Below are 13,807 nucleotides of genomic sequence, written 5' to 3'. Positions count from 1 at the left end.
TTACTTGGGTTTCTTGACTTATAAAAATAGGTCAACAAAAAGTTACCAGCACAATTGTTGATGGGCTAATATTTGAGAGGCAGATTACCATCAGCTGCTATTTTATGAAAGATGAGCAAAGAAATGTTTATAAAACATGGAAAGAAGCAAGTTGGAATGTGGAATCCCATGCAAGTTGCAGACAACCATCGCATTCCTAGATCTTAATCTACATATTTGCGGAAGGAACAGTTTATAGATGGATTCAAAGGAACTAAAGAAGTAGGTGGGGGGAGAACGTATCTCTGATCAAGTGCCGTGAAGAAATTATACACTGGTGCAAAAATAAGAGAAAAACATATATCTGGATTTATCTAAAATAGTTTTAAAAATGTGAACCTCGGGTAGGTGCATATTTAAAAACACAGATCGCCGAGACTAAAAATTTATTTAAAAACTTAGCTTTCGTCAGCATCCGCGATCTGTGTTTTAGTTTTTAAATATCTGGATTTAGATATGGCATCAAGAGGTAGAGTTCTTTGGAAACCAGTATGTGAATTTTCTAATTCTTGATTTAAAAAAGAAACTTCCTCTTGGGAATAGACTGAAATCGAAACATAGATAGAAAGAGACAGCTTGTTAAGACTACGTAAGTGGTTCTTTATATTTGTTGTAAACATGGAATAGAGCAGTAAGATATCCAGTTTGTGCTGCTTTTTTAATGTTTCTTGTGAGGCAACAAAATGTAAGAGAATGACGTTTCCACTTACTTGAAAGCAGCCAAAGGTAAAACTGGAGCTGAAGGGGAAGAATAAAGATATACAAGTAGCTCTCAACTTACAACCATTCATTTAGTGACCATTCAGAGTTACAACAGTAGTGAAAAAAGTGCCACATGACTGATTTTCACACTTACGACAAGTTGCAGTCACATGATCAAAATTCAGACACTTGGCAACTGGCATGTATGTATGACAGTTGCAGTGTCCCTGGAGTCATATGATCCCCTTTTGTGACCTTCTGACAAGCAAAATCAATGGAGGAAGCTGGATTCCCTTAACAACCGTGTTACTAACTTAACTGCAACGATTCGCTTCACAATTGTGAAAGGTCTTAAAATGGGGCCAAAGTCACTTAACGACTGTCTTGCTTAGCAACCAAAATTGGGGGTTCAATTGTGATCATAACTGAAGGACTACTTATACTGTATGCCTTAATTAGAATTTGTCATTTCAGGCTCATAAGAGTAATTTTGGAAACATCTGGCAATCTTTTTTTTAAGTCGTACTTAATGCCTCCTTCTTTTTTCTGCCTCTCACAAGGCCCCCCTGTAAGGCACAATTATAACAGGATATAAATACTAAAGCTCCCGGAAAATATTTATTGAGAGGCCTCTTTGTGAAGAACGCAAGCCATAGCATAATAATGTGAGGTCTTGATCTCCTTTGGATGTGATTCAAAAGGAGACACATTAATTGCCCAGCTGTTCCACAGCAGTTTTGTAAACTGCTACCTTGCTTCTGAAATCTTCTTCGTTGGGGGTCTGCGATGGCTTTTCAGGATTTCTCTTTTCAGGTCTGAGTAAAAAAAACTGGCTTTCTCCATGAAATTCATCAAAACCAAAAGAGGATATGAGGCTACAATTTAAAATAGACCCTAAAAGAGGCCAAAGATGTCACCCAACTTCCCAGAAAGGCTGATGGTACCCAGACTCTTATATCAGGGCTTGGTTGTCTCTTATTCCAGTGACCAGGGAGATGTTGCAAATATTTAGGGTTTAGGCAGTCCAGTTCAAATTGTATGTTTCAGGGTATCCCCAAAAACCTGACACAATTTCCATATGGTGCAAAGTTAAACATAGCACATTTCTGCACATTTGAATACCTGCTTATACAGGTGATCCTTGAGAATAAAATAGAATAGAATAGAATAGAATAGAATAGAATAGAATAGAATAGAATAGAATAGAATAGAATAGAATAGAATAGAATAGAATAGAGCAGAACAGAATAGAACAGAATAAGTCCAATCATTTCTTTAAAACTTTCAGCGTTGGGGCATTCGTATCTTCTGGAGGCAGGTTGTTCCACTGATTAATTGTTCTGTCAGATAGTTTCTCCTTAGTTCTAGGTTGCTTCTCTCCTTGATTAGTTTCCATCCATTGCTTCTTGTCCTGCCTTCAGGCGCTTTGGAGAATAGCTTGACTGCCTCTTCTTTGGGGCAGCCCCTGAGATACTGGAACACTGCTATCATGTCACCCCTCATCCTTCTCTTCATTAAACTAAAAGATAAAGGTTCCCCCACACATGCGTGCTAGTCGTTTCCAACTCTAGGGGCCGGTGCTCATCTCCATTTCAAAGCCGAAGAGCTAGCGTTTGTCCAAGGACGTCTCCGTGGTCATGTGGCCGGCATGACTGGACGCCAAAGGCGCACGGAACGCTGTTACCTTCCCACTGTAGTGGTCCCTATTTTTCTACTTGCATTTTTACGTGCTTTCGAACTGCTAGGTTGGCAGAAGCTGGGACGAGTAACAGGCGCTCACTCTGTTACACGGCACTCGGGATTCGACCTGCCAAACTGCCGACCTTCCAGCAACTGTTCTTTATATGTTTTAGCCTCCAGTCCCCACTAACCAATCACTTAGTAGCTGAAGTTACAACCAAGCCAAAAAAGAGGGGTCTTATGGGTTGGATATGAAGTTCCAATGGTCAGGCCACTTCTGCAGTTATATAGCCAAACTTTGGATGTTTGGCAACACAGCAGCATTGACAGCTGTTTGCAGCATCCCACAGTAATGTGACCATGTTTTATATTGCTGTTGCAGAAAACAGATAGTTACTTCCAGTTTTTGGCAAAACCACACCCACAGCAAACCATGGGTTTTCTCAAACAATTGTGCCGTTTGCTTAATGACTGCCGCAGAAAATGTAAAATCATGTGATCAACCCATCATACAACTATCATATGGGCAGGTTCCATTATGGCTTTATATTGAGGACTATCTGATGTTTTCAGCCACACTGAACACCAGAAAACACCATGTGATCAGTTAAAATGGAGAAATGTCCCCACCCCAAGAGTTATGTACAGGTAATCCTTGACTTATGGCTTATGACCGTAATTGAGCCCAAAACCTTTGTTGCCAAACAAGACAGTTTATAAAGTGAATTCTGCCCAATTTTACAAGCTTTCTTGGCACAGTTGTTAAGTGAATCACTTCAGTTGTTAAGTTAGTGAAACAGTTGCTAAGTGACCCTGTTTTCCCCATTGACTTTGCTTGTCAGAAGGTTGCAAAACATGATCATGTGACCCCCAGGATACTGCAACCAACATAAGTACATGCCAGTTGCCACGTATCCAAATGTTGATCCCGTGATGCTGCAACAATTGTTAAGTGTGAAAAATGGTCACGTCACTTTTTTCATTGCAGTTGTAACTTGAAATGGTCACTAAATGAACTGTTGTAAGTCGAGGACTATCTGTAGAGTATATAGGACAGGGGTAGGCAACCTTGGCTCTTTTATGACTCGTGGACTTCAACTCCCAGAATTCCTCAGTCAGCATGCCTGGCTGAGGAATTCTGGGAGTTGAAGTCCACGAGTCATAAAAGGGCCAAGGTTGCCTACCCCTGATATAGGGGGATGAATAAGGTCCATCAGGATGCCTTTTCCCCCGAGACCTTATGTGCATTGTATATGTACCATTCTGATAGTTACCAAGTCAGGTCACGAAACGTTCAAAGGAAGAAAAGCAAATTGAGATAACACCAAGAACTCAACAGTCCTATTCTGAACTAGATACCGTATATCCTCCACTATTGCAACTGTAAAATATAAGTTGACTTTTTCACCATTTCATCTATGGCTTCTGTTTCCCAGATTTGACAATTTTAGGAAGAGGAAGAACTTCTAGCTCTGCTATTTATCGGTCTCCCAACTCTTGGCTTGACTTAAACGTTTCCCTGTAATTTCCACTTCTTGATGTTTGTCTCAGCTGAAATTTCTGGCTAAAAGCATCAGATTCTTTTTTTTTAAGATGGATAAGGGTGAATTATTTTCATTATTAAATGGTCTGAGAGCAAAGAAACCAACAGGGGGAAATGCCTTTTTTTGAAATTTACTCAGCGTGATCCTTTGATAGTTTAGCTTGGAAAAGCTAATTATTTCATCGGCTCAGCAAGAAGGCTCAGCATAATATTTTGAGACATGGAGTTGAGGTAACATAAGGGCACTGTGACATAATCAAGGGCAATATTGGAGTTTTCACAGCCTTCTGGTGCCATGTAAACGCCAACTGAGGAAAGACTAGAAAATGGAGGTACTTAGGTAAACATCTTTTTCGTAATTCTAATTCTAATGCAATATGTCACATGGAGGCAGTGGTAGTTCCTGTCGGTCTTCATTGCTAACCCTGTGGGATCTCCATCATTGGGTCTACTGGCTAGCCCAAACAAGAATGAATAAGCTATAACAGAACAGAATAACAGAATTAGATCCTGGAGGTCTTTTTAGTTCAACGCCCTGCTCATGCAGGAAACCCTCTACCATTTCAGACAAATGGTTGTCCAATCTCTTCTTAAAAGCCTCCAACAATGGAGCGCCCATAACCTCTGGAGGCAAGCTATTCTGCTGATTAATTGTTCTCATTGTCAGGAAATCTCTATGTCTAGGTTGGATCTCTCTTTGATAAGCTTCCACCCATTGCTTCTTGTCCTGCCCTTAGGTGCTTTGGGGAATAGATCAACCCATTCCTTTCTCTAGTAGCGCATCCAATATTGGAAGACAGTATTGAAAGTAGAATTTATTCTTAGAATCATCAATAGGATCCACCTTCCTTTAAATTTCAGAGCAGTGGAAATCATGAAAATCTTGAACATAAGGACCATGTCAAGAGTGAAAATCTGGCAGCTATGTGCCTCCTTAGAAATATCAACAACCTAAGATATGCAGATGATACCACTCTAATGGCAGAAAGTAAAGAGGAACTAAAAAGCCTCTTGTTGCGGGTGAAGAAGGAGAGTGCAAAAGTTGGGTTGAAACTTAACATTAAGAAAACCAAGATCATGGCATCTGGCCCTCTCAATTCCTGGCAAATAGACGGGGAAGAAGTGGAGGTAGTGACAGATTTTATTTTCCTGGGCTCCAAGATCACCACAGACGGGGACTGTAGCCAAGAAATTAAAAGACACTTGCTCCTGGGGAGGAAAGCCATGGCAAATCTAGACAGCACACTAAAAAGCAGAGACATCACCCTGTCAACAAAAGTGCATATAGTCAAGGCTATGGTCTTCCCAGTTGCAATGTATGGCAGTGAAAGTTGGACCATAAGAAAGGCTGGGCACCAAAGAATTAAGGTCTTTGAATTATGGTGCTGGAGAAGACTCCTGCGAGTCCCTTGGACTGCAAGGCGATCAAACCAGTCAGTCCTAGAGGAGATCAACCCTGATTGCTCTTTAGAAGGTCAGATCCTGAAGCTAAAACTCAAATACTTTGGCCACCTAATGAGAAGGAAGGACTCACTGGAGAAGAGCCTAATGCTGGGAAAGGTTGAGGGCAAGAGAAGAAGGGGACGACAGAGAATGAGGTGGCTGGATGGAGTCACTGAAGCAGTAGGTGTGAACCTAAATGGACTCCAGAAGATGGTAGAGGACAGGAAGGCCTGGAGGTTGTTCAAAGGGTTACGAGGGGTCGGACACGACTTCGCATCTACCAACAACAAATGTGGCTTCTTGTTTTCATCTTAACATTAGAGTAACAGGGGGAAGGGGAGATGAGGCTTCAAATGGGTTAGTTAGAGAAATGAAACCTCTCCAGTTCTGCAGACATTTGCTGAGAGAAGATGCATGGAAACTTTTCAAGGATATTCTAACTCAATGGTCTTCAAACTTGGCCCTTTTATGACGTGTGGACTTCAACTCCCAGAATTCCTCAGTTAGGCACGCTGGCTGAGGAATTCTGGGAATTGAAGTCCTCACGTCATAAAAGGGCCAAGTTTGAAGATCCCTGTTCTAACCGGTATGAAGAAGATAGCTGACGGTTCTCATAACAGTGAGAATTTGTTTACATGAGCTACGTGGACATCTGGGAAGGTTGGCTGGGAATGTCATTATTATATGCTTTGGTTAAATGTCTTGAGATTTTAGTTTCCCTTTGCCTATCCTATGCCATGCCATGTATTCAGTAAACCAGCAAGATTTTCAGAAATGAAAGAAATCCTGGACTTTATTTGGATATTCAAGCTGGAGGTTGACATTAAACGAACTCTCGTAAGTTTTTGTTAGCCCTCTCATAAGATATTGTTACAAGAAAATTCTGGTTTGCTTTAGGTAAGGTTCAAAGAACACGAGACAACTGCATTTTGAATAGGGATTAAGCTACATGAGACAGCTTGTGTGTTTGCTGCGGTGGGTATGCTAAGGAAACAGAAGACCTCAGCTTTACACCACCCACACCTGTCTACTCTTTCTGCAAACTGTTTGACTTACAAACAAGGTGGTGCCTCTGAGTATGCTCATTGTATTTCACCAGCAAAAAGTCCTAGGCAGGGTTTCGAATAGTTGACAATTAAAGAAGTATTTTCCAGAACAGAAACAGCATCCCTGACTCCTCACTTGCACTTTTAATTTTGCAGAGAAAACACTCGTGGGGCCCCATCTGATGGGACAAGAACAGACCCAGCTCAACATCATAAAATGACAGGGTTGCTTTAGCTGATATTATGGCAACAAGATATAATCCAGGAGAGAGAGCAGATGTTCTTTTTTTATTTTATTTTATCCTGTCCTAATGCCACTTAGTTTGAGGGATTGCCTCATGCGTATATTTAGAACTCCTGCCTTAAATTCTTTGCATAATTCTTAGGATAAGACTGCACGCGTTCTATAGAATGGCAAGGATCCAGCGGCCATCTTTAATCCTGTCCTTGGCAGAGGGATGCCGCTGTCACCCTTGCAATTTTCATTAAGTTAAAAAACAACAACACAGGAAGCCAAGGTTATTATGAATATTTGCCAGCGTTGGAATGCGGTCCATTCTGTGGGAGGAAATATAGCAGATCTGTTTCGTATGCCAGCAATTTTGCATAGAGTGTAAAGGATAGGAAATGGAACACAACACTTCTATAATGGGTAGGGAGCCCTGGAAAATTGCATACTACTAGAAATAATGTGAAATAAGGGGCTTATTTGCACATTATGTAAGTCAGGGCTTTTCAACTTTTTCACCCATTGTACCACTTTTAGGATATGGCAACATCTGAGTACCACCAGTCGCCTAGCAAGGTGTCAAAAACTTGATGACCAAAAAAAAAAGGAAAAAAGTGATGAAGTACAGGTAACTTACAACAGTTCACCTAGTGACTGTTCGAAGTTACAGTGGCACTGACAAAAGTGCCCCCCAAGCCACAGCTGAGCAAAACATCTGCCTGCCCGCCCGGTGGTGCTCTTCCTCCTGCCCGAGGTTTTCATTGTTGAGGATTGGCAGCGGGGGTGGGGTGGGGGTGTTTGGTTTTTATTCCCCCCCATCTGCTCGGTGATTGCAGCAGATTTTGGTCACTTCACATGACCCTGGGACACTGTGACCATCATAAATATGAATCACTTGCCAAGCATCTGAATGTAAATCACAAGACCCTGGAGATGCTGCAACATTCCAGCTGATCGGCGCTTCTTCTGGGCTCAGCAGAAGCACCGGGATCAGTGCCAAGCTCCAGTTGGAGCCTGGCACTGATCCTGGCGCTTCCGCTGAGCCCTGACAGCCCTGCAGCTCCAGCCGTCTCTCACTCAGGCTTGTGCAGTGCTGCCACCAGTTCAGCTCCTTCCGCTCCCCCACTAACACTTTTCTAGGATGGTCACGTACCACCTGCCAGGTGCCAATGTACCACAGGTGGTACCCGTACCACTGGTTGAAAAACCCTGATGTAAGTGACAGAAAATAATATTAAAGGAGCTCAAGATGCAATATATTGGTGTGTGGTAGTGTACAGCAATGACTTCGAAATAGTAAAACAAAGACTTCCCATAGCTGAGAATATACGCAGCTCAGAGTTGAACTGTGGATCATTGGTGCTCTTCCGAGCTTGGTTGTTTGCTTGCAGACCTTTCATTACCTCACTAGGTAACATAATCAGTATGAGTGAATGTACAGTTTGCTCTTTGTTTACACAGTATACAGTATCTCTTCCTGCCAGTGTTAGTGGGGTGTGGTTTTCTCTTTGGTGGTTCCTTGATAAGGGTGTTGTTTTTTGCTTGTTTGTCTGGTGTTAACCTACTACAATCAACAGGAACTATGAAAAAGGATAACACTACCATACATCAAACCATCTCAGAACTACCATCTACCAAACTACCATCAGACTGTTACAGCTGCACAGCATCATTGTACCACGCAAACCAACTACAGATAGTCCATGACTTACAACAGTTTGTTTAATGACTGTTTGAAGTTGCAACGGCACTGAAAAAAGTGTCCTATGACCGTTTTTCACACTTACATCCACAGGGTCATGTGATCAGAATTCAGACACTCGTCAACTGACTCATATTCATGATGACTGCTGTGTCCCAGAGTCACCTTTGGCGACTTTCTGACAGGTGAAGTCAATGGGGAAGCCAGATTCACTTCACAAACGTGTTACTAACTTAACTGCCGTGATTCGCTTAACGACTGTGGCAAGAAAGATTGTAAAATGGAGTGTTGAAGGAAAAATCTTCCATCATGGTTCTATCCAAGCCGGGAATAAACAACATGGCGACTGCTTTAGAAAGCAGGTTGCAGTTCATTGGAGAGGAGAGCCAGACAGGAAGATGGCTCTGGAAGAAAAGAGAGAGAGAACACATGTAGGGAGTGGGTTTTTATACTCTCTGGATCTTTTGTTTGGAGTTGTTTCCTGTTCCCGTTTGAGGCTTTCTATTTCCTGTGTCACATATTCTGACCTGAGTCTGGGTGTGCCCTTTGGCATCTGTGGGTTAATCCTATTATGTCCTGTCTTAGAGTTTGGGGGGGTATGTAGATATTAAGAGTCTTTGTCTTCCTAAGCATCTAGCTGGGGGCATCCAACCTTCCTGGATTATTTACATCTGCATTTCTACAGAGCTGGTTTCTGCTTGGGGGAGGGAGACTTGGGGCTATTAAAAAAACTGGGCATGCTTTTCTGCCTCTTTAAGATCCTTTGAGGAAATATATTTTTCTGCCCTTTTAATATTTCCTTCTTGGAGGTGGGGGGGCTGACTTCCCACAGGAGCAAAACTCACTGAATAACTGTCTTGCTTAGCAACAGACATTATGAGTTCTATTGTGGTCATAATTGGAGGACTACCTGTAAAAACCTCCATGACATCTTAAGTAAATCAAAAGACCCAGGAACCCAGGAAGAAAAAAAACAGGAGTCATCCACAACATATTGTAAATGTAAGGACTGTAACAGCCGAAAGACTTAGAGCAAGAGAAAGAATTTTTCTCAAACACAGGTAATTTTGTAACACCAAAGCCAGGCCTCTGGAACAGGAATTCTGCGTCTTTTAAGTACAGTAACCGGTTCTGTGACCTGAATAATTCTGAAAAAATTGAAATTATAACTTAAAACACTGAGGGATTATTGTATCATCTCTTCCCCATGCCAACCCTATGAAGTAGGAGGAAGTCAAACTGGCATTTTTCTCTTAGTTATATGTCCCATGTTTGCAGTACAGAGAGTCAGGTTCTGCGGTTTCATAGGAAGGTGCAAAGAAGGAAGAAGATTTGAGATGGCGACAAGATGGTGACACAACACTCTAACCATATCACCTTGGGGGGGAAAAAGTAGAAAAAAATGACTCCCAATAACTGAAAATGAAAGAAAGCACTGTGGCTTGCATGCTACGCACCCCCCCCCAATAATAATAATAATAATTTTTCCTAGTTGCAAGTAAATCCGTTCCAAATCAGAAGGAAAATGACTCAACTTTATGACCACCAACAGTGGTCATAAGAAAGGCAGAATCAGGGGACAAAGCAGAGCTGTTTTCAAAATAGAACATAAACATATGCAGAAATGCCCTTCAGAGCTACAACCTTTTGCATACAAAAAGATAATTCAAAGAAATTTTAGCCACATCTTATTCCTCGTGACCTAGTTTTCGATGTCTAGAATTTCCCACGGGGGCCGTTCGGTAAGAGTGAAGTTGTTCTGCCAGAAAAAAAAAATACAGTACACTCTGCGATTCAACTTGCAAGCATACCTCACTTTTATGCCCTAATCATTGCAAGCATACCTCACTTTTATGCCCTAATCTATTTTTTTAGTCCTATATAATGAATTTATAGCATGTGGTTCATGTTTAAAACATGGGAATATTTGCCCCATATTACTATGATGCTATTTGTCATGATTCCTGGGCTTTTTTCGTGGAGGGAACTTCAGCAAATTTGTCCTTTTTCCCCAAAATGTAGACTTTGGAAGAGCCAGTTCAGTTAGGTTAAGGAATAAGGCTACAAACCAGGAGCCTGTGAGTTCTAGTTCCGTCTTAGCCATGAAAGCCAGTTGGGTGACTTTTAGACAATCACCAGGAGACTGAGTTCTAGTCCTGCCTCAGGTATGAAAGCCAGCTGGGTGACTTGAAGTCAATCACTAGGAGATGGTGAGTTTTAGTCCTGCCTTAGGCGTGAAAGCTGTCTGGGTGACTTTGGGCCAATCCCTCTCTCTCAGCCTAACCCACCTCACAGGGTTGTTGTTGTGGGGAAAATAGGAGGAGGAAGGTGTGTTGGATATGTTCACCACCTTGTGTTAGTTATAAAAATAATAATGGTGGGATACAAATAAAAATAACTGGAGGAAGTTTGCATAAACCTATCCTATGTTGTGATATACAGGGTCACTTTGAGTTCTAGATTTTTTGAAGCTATTGAGAGCTGCTGTTACGTACTCTCTTACTTCAAACTGTGAGAAAGTAGTGGCCCTTTTTCCTCTGAGCAAATCAACATGAAATGAAATAAACATACATATCTGCTATTTCCTCTAGAGCTGGGGTGTCAAACTGCCAGCCCTGTGGGCTGGATGCATCATAGCAAAACCACGCCCATCCCATTGCCGGCAATGGCAAAAAAAGTCACGATACGTCGCGACACGTCACGTGATGTTGCGACACCCCTGCTCTAGAGCTAATGCATAGATAGAGCTGTATGGAGTAAAAATATTTTACAGCAAGGAAAAATAATGCCAGGTATGTGTTATATGATCATGTGATTGCCCTCTGCAATCTTCTCTGCCAGCTTCCCCAGAAGGTCAATGGGGAAGATGGTGGGAAAGTTGCAAGCTACTCAGAGGACTCTCACTTTTCTCTGAGAGGTGGCCAAAGGAACTGCCTGCTGAAAGCAGCTAAGGTCCTTCAACAGGTCGCAGAAACTCCCCACAGAAGGAGTTCCCTTCTGTGTACAGAGGGGAGTTGAAATCCTTCAAAAGGCAACTCTTTCAGGCAGCCTACAGAGATGAGAGGGAGCTGAAATCCAACCAGAGAGCAGAGAGGCAGCACTGTAAGGTAAGGAGTGTGGGATTCTCAAGCAAGTATGAAGGCCCGGGATAGCCCAGAGCAGGCTGCACACAAATGTCTCTCTGCTCAGGGGCTAAAAATCCCACTTGGATTTCAGCAGGGAGGATTTTCAGCTCCTGACCACAGCCTCCCTTAATGTCCCCACCGCCTTTGAAGCACCATATGCTGCTTACTTGGGATTCCGTCCACTTAATGGATGGATCAAGAATGTGAAATTGCTTCCTGATCACAACCAGGAGGGCTGGATTGATATTATTGAGCAAAGCAGTCACTTAATGACTGTTTCATTCAATGACCAAGATTCTGAGTCCCATTTGTGTATACCCTTTTGCCAAGGAAGCATTTGTTGTACAGGTAGTCCTCAACTTACAACCACAACTGAGCCCAAAATCTATGTTGCTATCTGAATAATTTGTTGAGTTTTGCCTCATTTTATGCCTTTTCTTGCCACCGTTGCTAAGTGAATCGCTGCAGTTGTTCAGTTGGCAAATCAGCTGCTCTAGGAATCTGGCTTCCCCATTGACTTTGCACGTCAGAAGGCTGCAAAAGGGGAATCACACGATCCCGGGACACTGTAACAGTCACAAGTACGTGCCAGTTGCCAAGAGTCTGCATTTCGATCACGTGACCGGGGGGATGCTGCAATGGTCGTTAAGTCTGAAGAACAATCAATGCCGTTGTAACTTCAAACGGTCACTAAAAGAATGGTTGTAAGTCGAGTCCTACCTTTGCCCAGGTTCGCCTGGTGCGCCAGTTGCGACCCTATCTAGACCGGGATGCCTTGCGTACAGTCACTCATGTGCTCGTGACTTCTCGTCTAGACTACTGTAATGCTCTCTACATGGGGCTGCCCTTGAAGTCCACTCGGAGGCTCCAACTGGTGCAGAATGCAGCCGCGCGAGTTGTGCTGGGGGTTTCCCCGATACTCCCATGTTACACCTTTGCTCCGCGAGCTGCATTGGCTGCCGGTTGCCCTCCGGGTGAGATTCAAGGTGTTGGTAATGACTTACAAAGCCCTACATGGCATGGGTCCGGATTACCTACGGCAACACCTGCGGCTGGCGTCAACCTCCCTCCGTCCAGTGCGCTCCCACAGAGAGGGCCTCCTCAGGGTGCCTCCGATCAAAGAATGTCGATTGGTGGCCCCCAGGGGGAGGGCGTTCTCTGTGGGCGCGCCAGACCTGTGGAACCGCTTGCCGGTTGAGCTCCGGATGGCCCCCGACCTTCGCTCCTTCCGGCGCGATCTAAAAACGTATCTATTTGAGCAATCTGACCTGGTCTGATGGGTTAGGGTTGGGGTTTCAATACGTCTTAATTATTGTTTTAACTTTGGGCATTTATTTAATCGCTTTTAACTTTTGTATCCTGTTTTTGTATTTATTGCCCTGTACACCGCCCTGAGTCCTTCGGGAGAAGGGCGGTATAAAAATATAATAAATAATAAAAATAAAATAAAAAAAATAACCTGTACTATAAAACATGCCTCTTTTTGCCCCTGTAGCCAGCCAGAGGGCTTTGGTCTCATGTGTCCATCTTCCCATTTAAATTCTGAGTCAGTACAGTTGAATTATGGATATGTCACATGGGACTGCTGACAGTATGTTGTTTCTGATTCAAAGCCTCTCCCAACTGCGTTTTTCAAAGCAGTCTTCTTCGCAGAGTTGTTTTTCATCTGTTGTTCTGCACAATCCAGATGTTTTCCCAAAAGTTACTGCTTCAGCTGCAGAAAAGTGACATTTTCTATAACACATAGATGGCGGCTTCTTGTTGCTCTGAAATACAGGTAGCCTTTGACGAACAACGGTTTGTTTAGTGACCATTCGAAGTTAACAATGGCACTGAAAAAAAGTGACTTATGACCGTTTTTCACACTTACGACCGTTGCAGCATCCCCATGGTCACGTGATCAAAATGCAGTCATTTGGCAACTGGTTTATATTTATGACGGTTGTAGAGTCCCGGGGTCATGTGATCACCTTTTGTGACCTTCTGACAAGCAAAGTCCGTGGGGAAGCCAGATTCACTTAACAACCGTGTTACTAAACAACTCCAGTGATTCACTTAACAACCGTGGCAACAAAGATTGTAAAATGGGATAAAATTCACTGAATAATGTTCTCTCTCTTAGCAACAAAAATATTAGGTTCAGTTAGTAGAGGCCTGTAAAATGGTTATTCCATAGACTAGACTAGACTAGACTAGACTAGAATAGACTAGAATAGAATAGAATAGAATCTGGAAGGGATCTTGGAGGTCTTCTAGTCCAGCCCCCTGCTCAAGCAGGAGAACCTATACTGTTTCAGA

The sequence above is a fragment of the Vipera berus genome (genome assembly GCF_964194415.1).
Source record: "Vipera berus genome assembly, chromosome: 4".
NCBI lineage: Eukaryota > Metazoa > Chordata > Lepidosauria > Squamata > Viperidae > Vipera > Vipera berus.
This window is presented reverse-complemented; position numbering follows the sequence as displayed.